The 21,230-nt window shown below is 45.1% G+C and overlaps 1 long non-coding RNA gene across 1 annotated transcript; it reads left to right on the top strand.

The window, feature by feature from the left end:
* The first annotated feature begins 8,315 nt into the window (after positions 1 to 8,315).
* LOC112895475 lies at positions 8,316 to 14,198 on the top strand. The gene is made up of 3 exons (XR_003229192.1): positions 8,316 to 9,060; positions 13,859 to 14,062; positions 14,148 to 14,198. It is a non-coding gene; the product is annotated as an uncharacterized LOC112895475 (long non-coding RNA).
* Positions 14,199 to 21,230: the final 7,032 nt, after the last annotated feature.

Consider the following 21,230-nt stretch of genomic DNA (forward strand, 5'->3'; position numbering starts at 1 on the left):
GATAAACTCGACTAAGTTGTGAATATTGAATGTTTTGTTATGGTGCAAATGTTTGATTTGGACTTTTGGTTGATTGCATAGTCTAGTAGATAAACTTGTTCATGCAAATCGGCCCTAAAACAACTTGAACTAAATAATAAAATTGAATTAGAACATTGGGGGTAAAACCTATATTCCTTTCTCTCTGTTATATCCTACCGAAGTTTCATTTCCGCAGCCGCACAATAATTCTTTCTCATAAATTTCGGTTGTTGCAATCAGATGGTGAACACCAGGCGCACCAGTTCCGGTTCTAACTAGCAGGAGCAGAACAATCAGAGTACTGGTCAGCCATTGCCGATGCCGCCACCACTGACCCCGGATCAGTTCTTCCAGCTCCAGATGCAGATGATGGCGACCCTGAACAACACCGTTCAGGCTTTGCAGCATATCCACGCCCAGCCACCGCCTCCTCCGCCACCTCAGCCCCGTGATCGGCGTGCGGATTTCCTGAGAGGTCACCCTCCGACCTTCTCTCATGCCACGGACCCACTCCATGCGGACGACTGGCTTCGTTCGGTGGAGCGCCAGTTGGTTGTTGCGCAGTGCGACGACCGGGAGAGGGTTCTGTACGCAGCAGGGCAGCTGCGAGGCTCCGCTCTCGACTTGTGGGAGTCCTACCCGGCCCAGGACCGCGACTCTCTCACCTGGGTCCAGTTTCATGAGCGCTTCAGGAACCATCACATCCCTGAGGGCATAATGAAGATGAAGCAGAAGGAGTTCCGTGCCCTTAAGCAGGTAAAAAAATTGAAGGGAATTCTCTGCAAATTCTTTTGAGCTTCGATCTGTCCTTGATCTCTTTCGTAAGTCTCACATTGAGCGATTTCTATCCTTGTTATCTGTGTTCATTATTTCAGGGATCGATGACGGTGACGGAGTACCGTGACCGTTTCCTTCAGCTTGCTCGCTATGCCCCTGCTGACGTCGCCCGTGATAGCGACAAGCAGGAGTATTTCAAGGAAGGGCTGGATGATCACATCCAGTATGCACTGCTGAACCACCGCTTCGACAACTTCAACCAGCTGGTTGATGCTGCCCTCAACACCGAGCGTAAGCGCCGGGAGATTGAGGATAAGAAGAGGAAGATGGCTCCATCCTCTTCGGGCAGCAACACTGGACCCCGCTATCAGCATCCGCAACAGCAGCAGCAGAGACTGCCCCAGCAGTACCAGCAGCGGCAGCAGTTTCCTCCTCGTCCTCTGCAGCAGGCAGGACAGGGACAGAGGCTTCCAGCGCCTCCGGCTCCACCAGCTCAGAGGCAGGGAGTGCCCACTCCTCCTGCCGGGCAGCAGGCCGCTGCATTTCCTCGAGTGTGCTTCCACTGCGGCGAGTCGGGGCACTACGCCAACGTCTGCCTCGGAAGATGCACGCAGGACAGCAGGGGCGTGCTGCACCGCCCAAGGCCCCAGCTCAGGGCAGGGTGAACCACATGACGGCCGAGTCAGCGGTCGAGGCTCCTAACGTGGTTATTGGTACGTTCATGGTCAACACCCATCCTGCTACAGTGCTTTTTGATACTGGTGCTACGCATTCTTTCATCACCCAGTCTTTTGTTGAGCATCATGGCATTCCTACTAGCACATTAAAGAGATGCATGTTAGTATCTTCACCGGGAGGACAGTTGAGGTCTCATGTCTTCTGTCCCAGAGTTAGTGTGGTCATAAGGGGGGTAGAGTTCAGTGCGAATCTGATGGTGCTAGACACCAAGGGCATTGATGTGATTCTCAGGATGGAGACTCTTGCTAAGTGGGGAGTCCGGATAGATTGTGCTCAGAGGACTGTTTTTCTGTCAGCACCGGATGGTCAGGAGGTCACTGTTGGAGCTACAGAGCCTTCTGGATTTCTTCATCAAATGGAGGCTAGACCCACGGGTGGTATTCGCGTGGTGTCTGAATTCCCGGATGTCTTTCCGGATGATTTGCCAGGTATGCCGCCTGATCGCGACATTGAGTTTTCTATTGATCTCTTGCCTAGCACAGCTCCTATTGCTAAGCGGCCCTATCGTATGGCTCCCGTTGAGCATGAGGAAGTTAAGAAGACCATCGACGAGTTGCTAGCCAAGGGCTATATCCGTCGCAGTTTCTCTCCTTGGGCTTTTCCTGTATTGCTTGTAGAGAAGAAGGATGGCGCGAAGAGAATGTGCGTCGATTATCGGGAACTGAATGCAGTCACCATCAAGAACAAGCATCCATTGCCCCGTATTGAGGATCTTTTTGATCAGCTCCAGGGTGCTTGTGTATTCTCGAAGATTGATCTGCGTTCGGGTTATCATCAGCTGAAGATTCGTTCTGAGGATATTCCGAAGACGGCATTCACCTGCAAGTATGGGCTATACGAGTATACAGTCATGTCCTTTGGCTTGACCAATGCTCCAGCTTTCTTCATGCATCTGATGAACAAGGTTTTCATGGATTATCTGGACACTTTTGTGGTGATATTCATTGACGATATCCTGATATATTCCAAGTCAGAAGCAGAGCATGAAAAGCACCTGAGGCTTGTATTGCAGAGGCTCAGAGAGCACAAGCTGTATGCCAAGCTCAGCAAGTGCGAATTTTGGATTGACGAGGTCCCATTCCTCGGTCATGTTATCTCCAAGGGAGGTATTGCTGTGGACCCCGGAAAGGTGAAGGATGTGCTTGACTGGGTTGTACCGCAGACAGTGAAGGAAGTCCGCTCTTTCTTGGGCTTAGCTGGATATTATCGGAGGTTCATTGAGAATTTCTCCAAGATTGCGAAGCCTTTGACTTCCTTGCTAGAGAAGGGTGTGGATTTCTCTTGGACTGATGAGCGTCAGAAGGCCTTCGAGGAGCTGAAGAAGAGGTTAACTACGGCGCCAGTCCTTACTCTGCCAGACCAGAGCAAGAGGTTCACAGTGTATTGTGATGCTTCGAGGGATGGTCTTGGTTGTGTCCTGATGCAGGAAGGCAGAGTGATAGCTTATGCCTCGCGGCAGTTGTGTCGGCACGAGCTGAATTATCCCACTCATGATCTGGAGTTACCCGCAGTTGTGCATGCTCTGAAGATATGGAGGCATTACTTGTTTGGGCAAAGGTGTGACATTTACACCGATCACAAGAGCCTCAAGTATATTTTCACTCAGAGTGAGCTGAACATGCAGCAGAGAAGATGGCTAGAGTTGGTCAAGGATTATGACTTGGAGATTCACTACCATCCGGGCAAGGCTAATGTTGTAGCAGATGCTCTGAGCAGGAAGAGCTATGTTAACATGGCCGTGGCTTTTCAGATGCCTCAGGAGTTATGTAAGGAGTTTGAGTAGCTGAGTCTGGGTTTCTTGTATCATACCTCGAGTGCAGCATTCGAGGCAGAACCCACTCTAGAGGCGGAGATAGGCAGCATCAGAAGGATGATAAGAAGCTGCAGGAGATCCGTGACCTGATCAAGATTGGCAAAGCACCTCATTTCAGGGAGGATGATCAGGGTACCTTGTGGTACAAGGGTTGCATATGTGTGCCGGATGTAGCAGATCTCAGGAAGTTGATTCTGAGTGAGGCTCATGATACAGCGTATTCTATTCATCCTGGCAGCATAAAGATGTATTACGACCTTAAGGAACGATTCTGGTGGTATGGAATGAAGCGTTCCGTTGCGGAGTATGTGGCTATCTGTGACACTTGTCAGCGTGTCAAGGCAGAGCATCAGAGGCCAGCAGGGTTATTGCAGCCGTTGAAGATTCCAGAGTGGAAATGGGAGGAAATCACTATGGACTTCATTGTGGGATTGCCTCGTACTAAGAAAGGGTACAACTCCATATGGGTAGTAGTGGACCGGTTGACGAGGGTTGCTCACTTCATTCCGGTGAACACTACTTACTCCGGTGCTAGGCTCGCAGAGTTGTACATCTCCAGGATCGTCTATCTGCATTGTGTTCCTAAGAAGATCATATCTGACCGAGGGTCTCAGTTCACTTCACGGTTCTGGGAGCAGTTGCATGATTCGTTGGATACGAAGCTGCGCTTCAGTACCGCTTATCACCCTCAGACAGATGGGCAGACAGAAAGGACTAACCAAGTGTTGGAGGATATGCTTCGAGCCTGCGCTATCCAGTATGGTACCAGCTGGGATAAATGCCTGCCGTATGCAGAGTTTTCATATAACAACAGTTATCAGGTCAGTCTGAAGAAGTCTCCTTTCAAGGCCCTGTATGGCCGGAAGTGCAGGACTCCGCTGTATTGGGATTAGATTGGCGAGAGGCAGGTGTTTGGTCCGGATATTGTTGAGGAGGCCGAACAGCTGGTGCAGCAGGTGCGAGAGAATCTGAGGGTCGCCCAGACTCGTCAGAAGAGCTATGCAGATGTGCGTCGTCGAGATCTGACCTTTGCAGTGGGTGACCTTGTGTACCTGAAGGTCTCGCCGATGAGAGGAATCTGCAGGTTTAATATGAGAGGGAAGTTAGCTCCTCGATACATTGGTCCGTTCAAGGTGCTGGAACGGAAAGGTGAAGTGGCATATCGTTTGGAGTTGCCTCTCAATCTCTCAGGAGTGCACGATGTGTTCCACGTGTCTCAGCTGAAGAAGTGCTTGAGGGTGCCAGAGGAGCAAGCACCGATAGAAGGGTTGATGTGCAGGAGGATCTGACCTACATCGAGCATCCAGTGAAGATTCTGGAGACATCCGAGAGAGTTACCAGAAACAAGAGGATCAAGATGTGCCGTGTTCAGTGGAGTCACCACACGGAGGATGAGGCTACTTGGGAGCAGAAGATGAGTTGAGAAGACATACCCCGATCTCTTTGCTAGCTAGCCTATCCGAATCTCGGGACGAGATTCCTGTAAGGGGGGTAGGTTTGTAACACCCTAATGTAATTTTCCCAAATTTTAAGGAATTTATTTTGGCTCAAATAAAATTTCCAAGGTTTTTTAATTTATCTTGCATTTAAAAGTAATTTATAACACGGAAAATAAAATTTATTATAAGGTCAACATATTTGTGCATTCATGCTGGTGCATAAGTTTTATTTGGTTGAGTGCATAAAGTTGAATTCAAATTCGAACTGAATTCCAATAGATTTGAGTGGAAACAGGAAAGTGAGTCAGTCATTCTCTCTTTTCTCAGTCACTCCCGCAGCCTCTCTATTCTCAGTCATTCTCTTTCAGTCATTCCTTCCATTCTCAGTCATTCCTTCCATTCTCAGTCATTCCCTCAGCCTGACCCCACCTGTCGGTGACCATCTCCTTCTTTTCCTTCTTCTTCCCGCGCCGGCTCCCTCTGTTCCGCCCCGCCGTGCAGTCGCTGTACGTGGCCCCACTCCACCCCGCAACCGAGCACGAGCCCATCGGCAGTCTCCCGTGCGCACCCTCCTTCCAGAAGTTTCCTTCCCCGAGCCAGGATCGCGCTGAGCGGTTGCATGATCCGCTTCTTCCGCGGGTCACGGCCGCAATCCCCACCGGGGCACGCACGCTCAAACCACCGGCCTCTTCCTTAATTGGCCCTGTAACCCTTCCCTTAAACCCTTCTTGTGCCCTACCGCCGCGCTGCAGCCGCCCCGAATCCCCACAGCCCCACCAACGCCCCAGCACCGCAGCCCCCTGCTCCGCCGCGGACCCGTCGCTCCGCGCACCCCAGCCCCGGCAAGGCCCGCGGCAGCTCCGCCTCGTCGCCTGGAAGCTCTCCGAGGATCCTCCCTCAACCCCAGCCCGGCACGCGCTGGGATTTTCCCGGAACGTCGCCGCGGGTAAGTCTACTCGCCGCTGCAATTGCTCGCCGCCGGTGCCGCTCCGGTTCCGCTGATCCCTCCGCTGGCTTCATAGGAGCACCACACATCGATCCGTGGAGTCTAGGAGCCTGGAGCACCCCTGCATCGACCTCCTCCGCGGGCCCCGCCGCGACCACCGCCCGAACCTTGCCGTCGACCCCTCTACGTCGGCGTTTCTCCCGTTTCCAGGGCTCGGTAAGCACCAGCTCGCCCCTCTTGTTCTCTTGCGTTAGTTGGATAGGCCGTAGCCCCCTGGAGCGTAGAACGCCGTCGCCGGCGTGCGCAGCCGTGCAGACCTGCCGTCCCCGCGAGCCCAACCAGATCGGACCAGTCCGATCCAGATCGGACCGTCCGAACCCTGCTGTTCAGATCGGACCGTCCGACCGGAATGCGTCCAAACCGTTCGATTTAGATCCAACCACCCAGATTAGAAGCCGCGTACCCCCCCTCAGCTGTGGCAGTTTTGTTAAAGAGCCCCTGCCCTTTTGGGGAATTAACCCGCCATCCATCTCTAGTTCAAAAGTATTCGCAGACAGGTCCTTTCCTTCCTTTTTGACCCCTGAGCTTCCTGGAATTAGTACCCGCAGTCCATATCCGGTGTTTTCACGTGTTAGCCCCTGTGTCTACCCTTTATTTGCGTTTAGGTCCCTGGTTTCTCTCCAGAACCCCCCTGTAGTCCGGTTTTCTCGCAGATAGGTCCCTGGATCTTGTTTCAAGCGTAGATTTCACGTCTTAGCTCCGTTTTAGGTGTTCTTTATATCCACGCGATCGTTGTAACGCGTAGAATAGTTTTAGGCCAGTTTTGTGTGCTGTTCTATTGTATTGGTGTACTGTTTTCTTATAGTTTATTGTTTGTGTATGTGTGGACTATGCTTGATGATCGTGAGTAGACGCGGAGCCTTTGGACGAGTACCAGGAGCAGCCATCTTCCGAGCAGTTCGAGCAGCAGCCGGGAGAGTACGAGGAAGGCAAGTATAACATGAAACTCCTATCACTTTTAAATATAATTTCATACTGCATTTTAATACTGTATGCCTATAAGGACTTTCCTAGCCACTTTATATCCTATATATAGATCCTTTGGGTTGCATTTGGGTTAGTTGTGCTAGGTTGCTGCGCTATAACACACTTGGTCCTTTTTAATTAATTTGTTAATGATCCTATGTAATTTAATTCTGGAGCCGACCCTCTGTGCTGTGTGCTTGAGTGGTTTGCGCACCTTAAAAGATGCTTTTGATAGAAACTTGGTTTAGGGGGCCAGCACGGTGCTTAGTGCTTGGTTGGCCACTCTCCATAAGGACCGGTTCATAGAGCGACAACCTGGGACAACCGCGCAACCACAAGACTGGAATGGGACGGTCTTGACTTACTAATTAGGTCGTGTTGGTTCGGGAGTAACTTACCTGCGTGGGCAAGAGGGGTGGTAAGCTTCAATGGTCCCTGCTCCTCCGGCTTGGTCTGTGCTGTGTGTCTTGTACCCCCGGAGGTGGGCCCCATCGTTGCTGATCCAGAATCCTTAGCGGTTACACCTTACCAACGTGATCCTTTGTAACGGTCTCGTAGTGTGCTTGCTAGCCATCTCACCTAAGGAAGTGTGATGAACAACTAGCGTAGCTCATGACTTGTGGGTAAAGTTGTGCAACCTCTCGAGAGTGTAAAACTGATATATCAGCTGTGCTCACAGTCATGAGCGGCCCAGATCCTCCTTTTGATTAGTGGGGTTATCAACCTTTGATTAGGGAGATTCCCCGGGTGGTTTTGGTTTGGATGGTTCTCAGTAGTTCTTAATTAATACTGATTAATTTCTTATGCAATTTGGGTTTATGGTAATTCATTCACTTGTAGTAAATAGCTTTAATAAAATCTGCCACGACTAAAAGCTAATGCAGTTGAGTCAGCTAGCCTAGAGCCTCATAGTTTGTGTTATACTTGTTGAGTACTAGTTTGTACTCACACTTGCCTCTCTACTCTTCCGTTCCCCTGGATATCTTCGACTGCTGCTCAGTGCCCGGCAACGTGGAAGACTACGTCAGCGGCTTCGACGACTTCTAGGCGTTTGTCTCCCAGTCGACGTCCCTGTGGCGCCTAGCTCTTCATGTATCTCTTTTACGCTTCCGCAACTCTTGAACCGATTCTTGATTCGGTTGTAATAAAATAATTCATTTACGATTTATATTAATGTTATTCGTGATATGTGTTATGATATCTTGATGATTCTGTTGTATATATGCGTGACTTGATCCTGGCGCATATATGATTGCTCGATTTATGTTCTTTATAAATCGGGTGTGACAATATCCGACTATGGCTTGATAGGTACATATCCGACTATGGCTTGATAGGTGTTATTGCTGCAACAATGATACACTTCTTCCCAGGTGCTTGACTTGTTGGTTGCTGACCCATCCTGTTTTGGCCTGGTAAGAACTTGTAAAAGCTTGTTTTAAACAAGTTGAGTTTGAGAGTTTTATAACTGACACATCCTAGTAGTTGATAGGAGGATACATATTATTTTTGCGTTTCTTATTTTCTACTAATCATGGTAGGTGATATAGAGATTTTTAAGCTAATGAAACTATACCTTCGTATTCAGGATGTCATTCAACACTTGCCGCTATATGATGGTAAGTTTGATACTAAAGGATATGTTAAACGGGAACTAGCAGTACATTTAGAATTTTGCAAACATGATTTGTCAGAAGAACAAAAAATTCTAGCTGCTGCTGGAGTTCTTATTGATTATGCTTTGGCTGTTTGGAAACACTTATGTAGACATGATAAGGTACCTAAAACATGGAATGCGTTGAAAACTATTTTGAGAGAGTACTTTGTTCCTGAATATTATGCTGATCATTTGCTTGCTAAGCTACAAAGTTTGAAATAAGGTTGTAACACTATTGAAACATACTACCTAGATCTCCAGATTCATATGTTGCAATGTAGTTTGATAGAATACGAAGATGCAACTAAAAATAGATTTTTGAGAGGGCTGAACAAAGAAATCTATGATATTCTAGTTCATGAAACATATACTTCCTTCCCTCAATTGTTAAAATTAGCTTGCACTGCTGAAAATGAGATTTTGTTAGCCTTGCATACTTGCAATGAAGAAGTGCTTTCAGTAGAGGAGCTTCCTTTTGTTCCTGTATATGGTTCTAACAATTTGCAGGAAATTGGGCCCATCTCCAACTCGGGAGATGAGCTGCCATAAGCATCAATGGATAATCAAGAAGACAAGCTTCTTCTACCATCCCTCCCTAAGGAGGCTCATATAGGTAACATATGGAGTGCTTCAGATACTCGAGGTGAGTGCTATTAAGATCAAACGCAATTGTCTACTTATCATGCTACTAGAGAGCAACAAATAGTGGAAATCATTGCTAATTTGCCTTTGTTACATGGTGATTTGCTTGTTGATTCTTGTGATAAAGAAGAGTTGTCTGATCATACTTCACTCAAATCTACCACACAACTAGTACATGGACATGTGCAATCTGATTTGAATGATGAACATGTTGTTTTTCCTCATGTTCGTTGTGTTAATAATGAGAACGAAGAGCTGAAACTCATATCAGCTTTGAATACTTTAGGTTACACTGAGTTTGCTATTCTTTGCAATCTAAATTATTTAGAGAAGAAATTATTTCAGAATTGAATTTCGCCATATTTTGATCATTGTTCATTCTATGGAATTGGAAAATATAACACTCGTGGAGAGTACATGGTGCGTCGGGTGTATATTTATTCAGATTTGAAACCTCATTTAAGAGTGTCTCAAAGCGATCAGCATGTGGTAGAACCAACCTGAATTACACCGGCTCAAGTGCGCTGATCCTTTCTCGGAAGGCAGTAAGGACTCAACTGCACTTCAAACGGTGTAACCCTATGGTCTATCGGGTAAAGTCCCGATAAAACCACCTAACTCAGGATCAAAACTAGGTACCTCGCACGATCGCGGGTCCAGAGATACAATCACCGACAATTTTACATCACAGGCATAATATTACATTAGTATTCAAACATATATGGTAGCAAGACCTAACTAGTATGAATTTATACAAAACCGTTCAAAGTTAGAGTATCTGTAGCGAAAAATAAAACACGACACTACCAGACGTCGCGGAACGGATATTGAGCTAAGCCCAAGCTCGACATCACTCGGAGGGACCTGTGTTGGCCGGGGACGGATCCCACTCACGGACCAACCATCGGGGCCAGGTACAGGCAGAATAGAGTTCTCAGGGGGATTACCTGAAACAAAGGTCACATTGCAAGGCTAAGTATTCTAATACTCAGCAAGGCTTACCCGTTTTATGGTGTACTTAGCAATGTAGCTAGACAATGAAGGCTCATAATGGTTCTGGGTATAGTTTCAGCTGAAAAGCAACAAAGAGTAGATCCTTAATTTCAACTTTTAGCTTTCAGGTTCTAGTTGGTTATCCATTCTAAGTAAGCAACTATAGCTACTCAAGCATGGTAGAACTTTTTAAACAAACATCATATTTGATCATCATCAGGTTGCTCTTATTACTCTATGTGGCAAAGGGATCAAGCAGTCTCAATCTCCGCGAGAAACGGACGATTCTGAATCGAATTTCAAACCTTGCAAGGGTAAAACTAACTCACACGCTCGGAACATCCAATGATCATTCCGAAGCAACCGTTTGCCTTTCATTCCAACTCGTGGATCAGTGCCACCACAAGCGACTGTAGGACCATACACACATCCAATGTGCAGGACGTACGCCTGTAGCGCGACTACATAACCGTACTCCTGTCCGCTGTGCGGAACGTACTCCCGCACGTCGGTGCGTGTGCGAAAAAGCAAATTACGAGTGGTGGGGGGTATGTCCACTCCTCGGGCCGATTGGTTACTAGGCTTACTGCTTACAATATTTCGCGGCATGTGGCTAGTACTTTCAAACGCTTAACCACCGCTACCACATACTGCGACCTTATTAAATTTTAATCAACACAGACGGGGTTTTTGCCAAAGTCATGAATTATAATCACAACCCCGTCCGTCATCCTTATAGTGGTTGCAGGAATGTAAACATTGCAACTCCTATAAAGCTCGCGAGTGACAGGGAATCATTCGACTTCTACCGGTCCTATTAGCTTAGCAGCTAGTTGGACTCAGGTTCTAGTATTCAATACATAGGTTCCTATGAATATGCAACTAAGGTTTCAATACAATTCCTAGAAACTTAAATGGACAAGTAGATATACATGAATATATAATTTGCAGTGTAGTAAAAGTAGCAGTTTATGTCCAGGGCTTGCCTTCGCTGGTGGGGCTGGGGTCAGATACGTTAATAAAATCCTCCGAATTGGGGTTCGGGGCTTCAGTTAAATCTCTGATGATGTTCCCGGGGTCTTCAGAAATACTCCCTTCTAGTTCCGGGATCAGCTGGTAATCTCCGTCAGCGAGAGTTGTCGAGTCTATATGATATGCAAACATCACAGTTGAGGAAATGCATACACTTCCATTTCATTTCACGATAAAGCTGCAATCCAACAAGTTAATTAAACTTCTTCTACGGGCAGTCATTTATCGAGTATAAACATAATTACCTAATTGCATTAAATAACATGTTGAGTTACTCTAAGCAACTAAGCTAATTATAGTAAGTAGCATTGGAAAAGATCCTAATTTATCTAACCAATTCCCTTAAACATTATTAGTTTACTTTATCAATTAGACTAATGGACTTTTTAAGAAAAAGGGTTATTATTATTAGAAACTTCTATTTTTGATCCAATATTCAAATCCTAAGTCAGGAGTGATTATCAATATTACAAAAATTAGTATCAATAGCTCTAATTGAAATAAGCTTATCATAAAATTTTTAGAATATTTCATGCAGCATAGCAATCAGAATAATTAATTCAATCAAACAACATTTAGATCATGAACTATTTTTTTCTAGTTTGATCTACTGCAAACCTAAGGATAAAAATTTTACTGGAAAAAGGTTGATCTGAATCTAAGCTACTGTGAGTTTATCAAGATTTTTATCCTTATAACAATTATGCTATACAATAAACAAAAACAACATTGGGATATTAAGATGTATTTATATCAGAAGTTCTACACAAGATCTTGTGCTGAGATTTAGTGAACATATTCCACAACTCAAAAGTAACACTGTAATTTAATTTCATAAATTTTCATAAACCAGAACTATTATTCATGAATTATCTTTGAATCTAAGCCTAAATTCATAACTCAAGCTACTCTGTGCTACTGATATTTAAAATTTTATCATGGATTACACATGCTGAAAGAAAGTTAGAGTAAAATTTTCAGCTACAACCACTAACAGATTCACCCTTGAATAAATCCTAAAGCTTTCATCAATATAAAACAAAGACACTTAAACATCATAGCTAGGAAACAGTTCTGAGTCTACAAATTTTACATAAAGCTATACATGAGACACACATCCTATGTTTCAAATTTCATCAACAGCATAGCTATGGATCAAGAGATCTAATTAGCACACCTATTTTCTAATATTTATTCTAATTCAAAATATTCCTACAAATTGAAGGATTCAAACAAAACTAGTTTGACATTTTTCTGAATTTCCTACAAATTCTTACAAATTTCCAAAAATCACTAATTTTGAATTGAAGGGAGGGACTGAAATCTTGCAGCCAGGCCCTCAAAAAGATTTAGATTGTTGCAATCGAGTCCCTGGCTCGCCGGGGAAGAAGAGCCGAGACTCGCTGGCCAAATTCCGGTGACGGTGGTCGCCGGCGGCGAGGGGGAACCAGCCAGGAAGGATCAGGGAGCTAGAGCAAACCTTGCTGGGGTGATGTGAAGGTCGGGGTCGACCAGAGGGATGGAACGACGATGACCCGAGGTGGCGGCGATGGAGCTCGACTACGGCGGCGGTGTTCCAGCGTGGTGGCTCACCGGCGGTGGATTGGAGGTGGGGGAATAGCTTCAGGGGGTCAAGGCGGTTCACCCGAGCTACTTGGCGGGAGCTAGGATGGCCGGAAGGGTAGGTCCCCACGATGACCCGGGACGGCGGTGAGGGGGAGCTCGTCGGCGAGGTGGATGCGGTGCTCAAGAGCGGCGATGGAGGGGCTGGCGAGCTTCACGGGATCACGGCGAAGCTGCTAGAGGTGATTGTGTGGCTCGAGAAGGGGCGGGGTGAGCTGTCCACGGCGGCCCGAAGCGGCGGCAATGGAGCTCGACGGTGGCGGCAGCGTTGTGTCTAGAAAAAGAAAATGAGAGGGAGTGGGCGGGCGAAAGAGGGTCACAGCAAACGTGCTTCGAGTTTAAATAGGCAATGCTCGACGACAGTGGCACGGCACGGCGGTCGATGGCAAATAGCTGCTTGCGGCTCGGGCAGCGGCGGAGCGGCATGGCGCGCGCGGAAGAGGACAGCGGGGAAGCGCTGAGGTGATGGCCGAGCTCCCTGGCGACGCGTGGAGCGGCGCTGGAGCAGGAGCTGGCCTCGGGTGGCGGGGCAACGGTGGCCAGCGGTGGCGCTGCTGCGCGGCAGAGGGGGAGCAGAGGAAGAAGAAGGGGGGGGGGCGTCAGGGGCTGCTGTGCAATTTCAAAAATTCCAGGGTCCTCGATGTAAAACAAGATTTTCTCACTGTTTTATGTCTCAAATGAGAAAATGGTCAAAACAAAAATTGTGGAAGTTTTCAAAACCTACAACTTTTATTTAGGGTTCAAATTCAAAAACCCAAAAGATAGAGCTTTATTTTAAAACCTTGGACTTAATTCAAACTTTATAAAGTTTTTGTCCTTATTAGGATAAATTTCATGTATTTTTGGACTTAATTGCAAGTTTTATGTAATGCAATGATGACTATTATTCTTACACTTTAACCCCTAGTAAAATTTAAGAGTTACCTTTGTAATTCAAATATTTTGCATAAAAGGACTCATATTTTTTGAAAATTTACACATAAGTCCTTATTTCCACACATTCACTCAATTTCACTCAATTCAATGCATACATTACACATTCTTTCCTAATGTATTACAATTTTGACACCTAGGGTGTCACACAGCAAATGACTTGCATTGAAACTAATTATACCATATCAAGTTTCTTTACTATTGATAACATGTTGTAGGTCAATTTTCAAGAAGGGGAGAAAATCTTGCTGCCTTGTATTTTATTGGGAGTTTTAGGATTATATTTGAAAGAACTTGAAAAGACTCCATTACTGAACAACACTCATAACGCCAAAACGAGGACGGTTTGCAGTCAAGAAGGGGAGAATGATGACGATATCACTAGCACGGATACGACCATATTAGTGCCTTCATGCCCAAAGGTAAATCAACTCTATATCAAGATTAAATTTGATACATTTGAACAATTAATGCTGCACTATGATTTCTGTACATTATCTTTTTCAGAATTACTTGACTGGATAAAGCCGTGTGTGAAAATTACATGGAAAACTTGGAGGACTAAAGAAATTGATTGGGGACCAAGCCCAAGTATTCCCAATGTTTTCCACCAGGCCATCACGTCACTTTTGGTGCAAGGAAAGAAAGAGTCAAAATCCAACACGTTTTGGATGTTGGATTCGGACTGCAAGATAGAACCAAGTTGTAATGGCTGCCACGACTTCATACGGACTCCTATTGGGGGGTTCTTGGACTTTACGGAAAGCTTATAAAGTCTACTTTCATATGGATCTTGAATCGTATCCATATCTTCTCCGAAGCGGCCGCAATCATTGATTTACTACGAAGATTTTTTCTGCCCATGGTGCTGCATCACTTGATTTTGGCCCGATGGGGTGTGTATCAAGTGGGGCCCAACAGGGGCACATCCTAGGGTTTAGGAATGACCTCCACTATGTCCCGGTCATCCTCTACCCTCTCATATACCTCCATAGCCACCATAAATAGATTGGGTTTTGTTTTGTTGAAAGTTTAGCCATTGCTACTTGCTTGTTGATGCGTGTGTCGGCTAGACCATCCGTTCTACTCGATTTAGAACCCCACCTTTATGATTTTATATTGGTTGTTATCTCCATATTTGCAATTAAGTTGATTGTTCTACTTGTTCTTGCTCGTTCTTCGATTGCTTGCAGGACGAGTGCCCTAGTGGCCGGGTGTTGCGCTCCACAAGATCGCGGCAGCCATTGGAGGTGGTGTATCGGTTGCTAAGGCGCAGCATCCTTGGAAGGCTATAGTCAGACCGTAAACGTCGTCTCCTCCAACAATCAAATTATCCCACGCCTCTCATCGAAAGATCAGGAATAAACCCTCGCAGGTTCACATCAGAAGGTACGGTCTTATTCCGAGTTCCCCCTATCCAGCTATACCTGACTCTGGTTGAAGCTTGGAATAAGCGTTATCAGCAAAAGAATGCTAAGTTTCATTTGGTTTGCTTGGTTCTGTATTTCGATGTACTGAGGTAGTGAGCATTTATTTTCTTGCAGCTTGGATAGTTTGCTCAAGTGCATGCTGAAATAGGTAGCTTAATCAATCGTTAATACTGTTAGTACTTTGATGCTGAAATGCCATGCACTGCTTGAACACTAGATTTAACAAGTTGAAATCTAGTGTTATAAATTGTAACAATTTAACAAGTTATAATTGTTGAAATCTAGTAGGATCCATTACATATTGAAATCCATCACTATGGTAACAATTCCACACGTTACAAATGTTGAGAAATGATTATGGTTTCGTGTAGGTGCTCTTTTGATGTGGCCCTGGTTTGGGTTTCCTGCATTGCTTCTTCTCAACATGATCAGTGATTGCCTCCGTGCTAAATTGTTTTACGGCAGAATTAGTATCTTTTGCTAGTTTCCTTGGGCGTCCACGTTTCCGCTTTGTGCTGCCCATTTTCTTGGATTGGTTGTCCTCTTCTGGATTGGTGATTTCTATGCAATCATCATTGTTCATTGCATCACCTTCATCTGCCTCTAGATACTTAGCCTTGTACTCTTCCTTCTACATGAGGGTGTGGAAAATGTTAGATATGTTCAGCTCGAGTGAAAGGTAGCAGGGAAAAAATAAATGATTGAACGGATAGCATCACTAACCGTTATCGGTTTCTTGTATGATTCCAGTCTACGTAGGTTGCATTCTGTGAGAAGAAGCCTAGTACATATTTTCCAGCTGAAAACATCAATTTGTGCCTAAAGTGGACAACAATGTGTATGTTAGCATACCTTTTTATGCAAAATAGTTAGAAGCATGTAAATGTTATAAATTCTTCCATCTAGCTGTGTGAAAGGATCTGTAATCTTTTCCCCATCCCATGTCAGCATATACTTCATAACGAATACACCACAAGAATAGCTGCAAATAATATTATATGTATCAGCACATATATCATGATAATGAGTGTAACAAGTTAGAACGTAGTACTTAGTTAGTTGTTGTGGTATGTTAGTATAGGGCCATTTTTTCCGTTCAGTAAGGTTGATGGGATTAATAATTTGCACAATGCACCCTCAATGGATGCGTTGATGCATGCTTGTATGGACGCCACCTGGTTAATAAACAAACTTAGATTAGTAATGTAAAAGCTTCCGATATCATACTATGAGGAAATGATAGCACACTTACAAGGGTAGTTTCCTTGACCTCATCACGGAATATGGGATTCATTGCTAAAGAGTTCAGGACCTGAACTACTTTCTTTATGAAATTCAGAACTACCGGAACCCAGTGGGTATTGCATACATTCAACAGGATAAATACCTATCGAAAATTATATTTATTAATTGCACTGGGGTTGTCCTTGTTAATTGAGTAAAGATATTAGGGAAAGCATATGTACCATATGTCGTCCTAGACACTTCTTAGCAATATCGTGTACCCAGGGGAGCTGGCATTCTTGAGGAATACTCTTTACTGTCAGCTTCGTGACATCGAAAGTTGTAAGGACTGATGTTGTGTCAGTTTCCACATTACTGATGTACGCATACACGTTAATAACCTACAATACAAATATATAAGGAATAATTTGCAGTGGGACATGTTGGTGGGAATGAAAGCGACTTACTTGGTCATATGTGAAACCTTTTGTGATATTTGGCCATAGCATACGAACTGTGACACCAAATTGACCAACTTGAACAATTTCAGCATCTTCATAACTGCTTCTAAGAAAATACGCAACTGATATTTCCTCATCTGTCAGCGCGTAATCTGTATCGAAAATAGGCCTTCGTGGCATCATGTGTTGTTTGGGGGTTGCTTCTGTGGCAGAACCGCTTGAATTATTCCGGTTCAAGTGCGTAGATCATCGCTATACAAGCGACATGATCTCGATGTACTTCAAACGGAACAGCCTAGTCTGTCGGGTAACGTCCCGATAAAATCGCCGGATTCCTGATCGTCAAGCATACCTCGCACGAAGGCGAGTCCAGAGATACAATCACCATTACATTTTTACAACATAGTAATAGTAGTCATTACAAACCGGTTTCTAGTAGAGTACTACAAACCTAACTAAAATAAATTCGTACAAACATTGTTCAAAAACTACAAGTTTTAACGGACATTATTCAGAAATGGCAGCGAAAAAGATACAACAACGAGACTACTCGTCGCAAAACAGGCACCATACTTAGCCCAAAGCATGGCATCATTCCGAAGGGCCATTGCCGGCCGGGGACGGATCCCATTCCACGGACCAGCCAGGCGGTAAAGTGTAGGGCCAAGGAGAACAAGCAACTGAGTCCTCGAATGACATACCTGAAAACCATATTACTAGCAAGGCTGAGTATATTAATACTCAGCAAGGCTTACCCGTCAATTGGGTATACTTAGCCCATAACTAGACCATGAGAGGTTGAAAGGCTCTAGGTTTCTTTTGCTGAAAAACAACAAAGAGTATATCCTTATTTCCATATTTTAGAATTCAGGTTCTAGTTCAATTAGCCATTCTAAGTGAGCATCTATTCTAGACAAGCAAGGTAGGTATTAAAACATACATCAATATTATTCCACCAACTGTTGCTCTTGTTACTCTATATGGCAGAAGTATCAAGCAATCTCAATCACCGCGAGAAACGGACGATTCCTGAATCAAATTTCATAACCTTGCAAGGGATCCTAACTCACACGCTTGGAAACTTTCCTTTCCAGACAACCATTCCCCTCATATTCCGGGTCGTGGATCAGCGCCAACACAAGCGACTGCAGGACCATACGCACATCCAATATGCAGGACGTACGTCTACAGCACGACTGTATGACCGTACTCCCGTCTGCTATGCAGAACATACTCCCACACGTCGGTGCGTGTGTACATAAACCAAAATATGAGTGGTGGGGGATATGTCCACTTGCTAGGCCAATTAGGTACTAGGCTTACCGCGTACCATATTTACGGTATACGGCTAGTACTTTCAAACACTTGACCACCACTACCCCACACTGCAGCCTTATCAAATTGATCAACACAGACAGGTACCATGTCAAGCCATGATACTGCACCTACCCCCGTCCGTGATCCTTATAGTGATTGCAAAATATTAAACAATCAACTCCTATATCGCGCGAGTGACAGGAAATCACTCGACTTCTGCCGGTCCTATTAGCAGAGCATCTATTCGATAAGGACTCGGAAATATTACATAGGTTCCTAGGTTTCATGCAACTAGGGTTTCATAACAACTCCTAGCACTTAATGCACAAGATAGATATATAACAATATAAGTGCGTAATTTAAAATATTGGGTTATGCACCGGGGCTTGCTTTCACTGGTGAGGCTGGGGTCAATGATGTTAGTATCTTCCGAACCTTGGTTCAGGGCTTCAGAAAGATCCTTGGCAACATTTACTCGAGCTTCAGAAATACCCTCGTCGGGTTCCGAGATTAGCTCGTAGGTACCGTCGGCGAGTGTCGTCAAATCTACATGATATGCAATGATTTGAAGCAAATGGTTATTATTTTACTATCTTATTTTCATGATAAAGTTGCAATCCAACAAGAATACATTCAATACATCACTTCAAGACTTAACTAATTTGTACAAGCAACAAAAAGATTTGAAGGAAATAAACTTAAGTAGAGTTTCTGGTGTACAATTTTTATTCAAAACGGCTATTGGGTGAAGGTTATTATAGAGCTGGTCGGATCTACTTCACCACATGTTTTTCAGATAGCTTATTTAGCTGATTGGGGTGTGCATCGGCTCATCTAGCCAATATTTGCTTAAGGTGTTAACCTACGTAACGATTTGTGCACGCATCGGCTGTGATTTTTCTTCAGCAAAAGTAGCCGATAGAGGTGTAGCCGATCGACGTGTAGTCGATAGGCGTGTGTAACTGACGGACGTGTATCTTACAGACGTGTAACCGATTGATTCATGCTATTTTATAGAAAAGACCTTAGAAAGAAACAGAGACTTACATTTGGGTCGCTAATCGACTTGAACAGAAGAAGTCGAGCGGCGGCGATCCAAATTTGGCGAGGAGGCTCACCGGCGGTGAGGGAAGGTGGGGAAAAAGGTTCAGGAGCTCATAGCGGACTTGGGGTGGTTGGAATCGTACAAGGGAAGCTCGGAGGCGGCGATTCGACTAGAGACAGAGCCGGTGCGGCGAGGTTCCGAGGGTGGCGACGGTGTTTCGGCGACTGGAGTGCAGGAAGGCGAAAGAAATTGGTCAGGGAGCTTCAGCATGGAGATGTAGTGCTGATGGTGCTCCTGGCAAAGGAGGAGAAGGGGTGGAACTTTGGTTCGACTAGAAATAGAACGGCAGCAGCGAGTGAGATTCGCCGGCTCGGTGTTCCGGGCTGCGCGTGCGCGGAAAGAGGAAGAAGAGCGGGTCAGGAAGGGGCAGTGAAATGTGGCAGTGCTAGTGGAGCATGAAATTGGAGATGAGGAGCGGCAGAGACGACTGACGGTGGTGGACAGAGGAGCTCCAGCGAAGTAGTCGAGCGGGGAAAAGAACAGGAATGCAGGTGTGCGCAAGGGGATAGAAGAAAGGAGAAGTTTACTTGGCATGTCCCCAAGCTAAAAAGAGGCGCGCGGGCGGGTGGCAAGCAGCTGCTGGCGGTCGACGACGTGCGTGGCGGCTCGGGCGGGCAGCGACGCAACACGTTCGCCCGAGAAGGAGCCTGCGGGGTCGGATGAGCGACGGGCGGGCGAGCTGGGGGCCAGGTGGCGCAGGAAGAGCGGCGAGGGGGCAGCTGGTGGCCGGGGGAAAACACCGAGGATGGGCAGTGGGTGGCGCTGCAGAGAAACAGAGAGGGGGAAGCAGGAGGAAGAAGATGAGGACCTGTTCATAAATTTTGCAAAAGTTCAAGGAGTTCATTGTAAAGTAAAATTTTCTTCCAAACTACAGCTCTAATCAAAATATGCCCAAAATCAAAAGTGTAGAGCTTAAAAAGATCTACCACTTTGCTTTAGGGTCCAACTTCAAAATGGTTAGAATTTTGAAATTATTTTTTAAAAACCAACAAATCATTCAATTTCAAATAAATCCAAAATAAGTTTTACCCTTTCAATGCAGCCTTGGAGTATTTACACTTCTTACAGTGGTTAAAGAGTGAAAACTCACATTTGCAAATCAACCCTTCACACATTTTTGAAATTACCTCCCATTTGTACACAATTTACAAAAAGAACCCTAATTTTTCCAATATTACAAAAATACCCTTTAACGTATATTTAAGTTTTTAAAGGCATTCATCAAAACAAACACACACTTCACACTAACACAACTTCATACTAGAAATTAATATGCCTAACTTCTAAGTACTTGAAATGTCACAGCCTCCCTTCCTAAAAAGAATCTCGTCCCGAGATTCCGGAACAGAATGGAATTGGAAGATTAGATACTTGGTTTGGCTCTAAGGAAGTCTGGAAAGTTATGCTGAAGATAAAATTCAGTTTCTCAAGTCGCTTCTTCTTCAGTGTGATGGTTCCATTGGATCTTAAACATCCTGACTGTTTCTCTTCTTGTGCTTCTCTCTTTGGTATCTAGTATTCTGATCGGATGTTCGGTATAAGATAAGTCGGGCTCGATTTTGATGGTTTGGAAATGGATGACCTCGGTTGGGATTTTGATGCATTTCTTAAGCTGAGATACATGGAAGATATTATGAATGGCTGCTAGCTGAGGAGGAAGTTGAAGACGATAAGCTACGGATCCACAAGTTTCAAAAATTTCAAAAGGTCCAACGTATCGAGGAGCGAGTTGTTCTTCCATACCAAACCATTGAACACCTCGGGTAGGAGATGTGGCAGAACCAACCTGAATTATACTGGCTCAAGTACGCGAGTCCACTCCCGAGGGCTCCAACGTGCTTCAAACGGTATAATCCCTTGGCCTGTCGGGTAACGTCCCGATAAACCACCGATACACAGGATCAAATAAGGTTACCTCACACGAAGGTGAGTCTAGAGATACAATCACCATCACATTTTACATCACAGAGAATTACATTACAAGAGTTTCCAAAAGAAGTACGAAGTTTTAAACTTAGAGAAAACATTACAAATTGTTGAAGCTATGATCTTT

The sequence above is a fragment of the Panicum hallii genome, chromosome 5 (genome assembly GCF_002211085.1).
Source record: "Panicum hallii strain FIL2 chromosome 5, PHallii_v3.1, whole genome shotgun sequence".
Taxonomy (NCBI): Eukaryota; Viridiplantae; Streptophyta; class Magnoliopsida; order Poales; family Poaceae; genus Panicum; species Panicum hallii.